Source organism: Prunus avium, unplaced genomic scaffold (genome assembly GCF_965620075.1).
Source record: "Prunus avium unplaced genomic scaffold, drPruAviu1.hap1.1 HAP1_SCAFFOLD_173, whole genome shotgun sequence".
Lineage (NCBI taxonomy): Eukaryota > Viridiplantae > Streptophyta > Magnoliopsida > Rosales > Rosaceae > Prunus > Prunus avium.
In genome coordinates this window covers 17501-20000 of record NW_028276954.1, presented here as the reverse complement: position 1 = coordinate 20000, position 2500 = coordinate 17501, and positions in this window count along the sequence as shown.

The following is a 2500-nucleotide window of genomic DNA, read 5'->3' as shown; positions in this document are numbered from 1 at the left end:
GGGTTTGCAACTCATAAGAGCGTCACTTTCAACGTCCCCGGTATTGGATTGAGTTTCTAAAAACAACCGTGCACACCGAGGTTAAACTTTACCGGCTCCACTCCGACTCGCCGCTCGCCCACAATTTGTTTGCAACGAAACATTTGTTTTTAATTTTGTTGGTTTGAAATTGTTTTGAAAAGGTTCTTTAAATCTAGTGGGTTTGCAACTCATAAGAGCGTCACTTTCAACGTCCCCGGCATTGGATTGAGTTTCTAAAAACAACCGTGCACACCGAGGTTAAACTTTACCGGCTCCACTCCGACTCGCCGCTCGCCCACTAGTCCGAAGGCAACAAAACATTTGTTTTTCATTTTGATGAAAATTTCTGTTTTTAAATCTTGTTGGTTTGAAATTGTTTTGAAAAGGTTCTTTAAATCTTGCGGGTTTGCAACTCATAAGAGCGTCACTTTCAACGTCCCCGGCATTGGATTGAGTTTCTAAAAACAACCGTGCACACCGAGGTTAAACTTTACCGGCTCCACTCCGACTCGCCGCTCGCCCACAAATCCGAAGGCAACAAAACATTTGTTTTTAATTTTGATGAAATTTTTTGAAAACATTGGCTTGGCAAGCCCCAATCCGCGACTATCCACCCACCGCCACCCCACACGGGTGGTTGTTGTTGCGAAATGAGGTTGTGGTCGACATGCCCGTGCATTTGAGAAGGAGTTCCTAGCACTCCATGCTCTCCCATGCCAAAAAAAAGCCTAGACAACCCCATTTCGCAACTTTCCACGCCTTTTTTTTCCTCCCTCACCCATGGCGGCGGCATGGTGGCGGCGGCCGGATTCCGGCCACCACCGCCATGGGTGGCAGCCCCCCGACCCCGACACCAAACCCATAATACCGAGGCAACATATCGAGGCAACATGACATGGGTGTGGCGTGGGGGAAGGGGGCTGCAGCTAGGAAGGCATGGGCTGCCATGCATATGCAGGCAACACACACCCCCCTATATAGCATTTTATGCATTTAGCCCTTTGACAGGAAGAGACATCACCTATGCGCGAGGAGTCATAATGGGCTCTAAATAATTCAATACAAGGTATTTGGACGTGATTTTTTGCAGGGATACTAAGAAACATGCAATCTATGATGGGAAAAAGTTTCATAAATTTTTGAAGTCGGGAAGTATTTTTTATTATTTTTAGAAGTCGTAAAATTGAAAAAATCATTAAAACAAATCCGGGAGGAATTTTTTAGTTTTGTAAGTTGGAGAAGGTCCTAAAAATCATAGACTACTTATGGGGAGCTTATTGTGCGAGGAAATTTCAATAAAAACGGGGTTTGACAAGATTTGAAAAATTCTGTCGACATTTGAAAAAACCTGGAACCATGCTGCCGGCATGCTGCGCACATGCTGCGCGCAGGCTGCGCGCATGCTGCGCGCAGCCTGCGCGCATGCCATGGCAGGACAAGTTTCGCTAGCCTCACTGTCGACAGATGCGCAAGCTGCGCGCACGCTGCGCACAGGCTGCGCGCATGCTGCGCACAGACTGCGCGCACGCTGCGCGCATGCCATGGCAGGACAAGTTTCGCTAGCCTCACTGTCGACAGATGCGCAAGCTGCACGCAAGCTCCGCGCACGCTGCGCACAGCCTGCGCGCATGTTGTGCGCATGCTGCGCGCAGGCTGCGCGCAGGCGCCGCGCATGCCATGGCAGGACAAGTTTCGCTAGCCTCACTGTCGACAGATGCGCAAGCTGCGCGCACAGGCTGCGCGCACGCCATGGCAGGACAACTTTCGCTAGCCTCACTGTCGACAGAATCAGCACGCTGCAAGCAAGCTGCGCGCGCGCATGGCAGGACAAGTTTCGAAAAATTCTGTCGACAGGCTGCCGGCATGGTGCGCGCACGCTGCCGGCATGCTGTGCGCACGCTGCCGACATGCTGTGCGCACGCTGCGCACAGGCTGCCGGCATGCTGCGCGCAGCCCATGGCAGGACAAGGTCCGAAAAAATCTGTCGACATTTTTACGCCGTGGTAGGCTTCCGCTTCGCGTCACTTTGTCGACATTCAAGCCTACCATTTGTATTGAATTTTTCAAACCTTGTCAAACCCCATTATTCAAATGTCGAAAAATTTTGTCGACATTTTTACGCCATGATAGGCTTCCGCTTCGCGTCACTTTGTCGGAATGCATCGCATGGCGAGGTAAGGCCACGGCATGCCAAGGCGAAGGCAACGCATGGCTTGAATGGCTTGGTCAAGGCCACATCATGGGCACGGCATGCCAAGGCAAGGCGAGGCAAGCCATCCTTAGCCTCGCCTACACTCACTTTCTCGGAATGCATTGGATGATGAGCAATTCCAAGGTAAGGCAACGCATGGCTTGAATGGCTTGGTGTAGGCCACAACTTGGGCATGGCATGCCAATGCAAGGCAAGGCAAGGCAAGCCATCCTTAGCCTCGCCTACACTCACTTTCTCGGAATGCATTGGATGATGAGCAATTCCAAG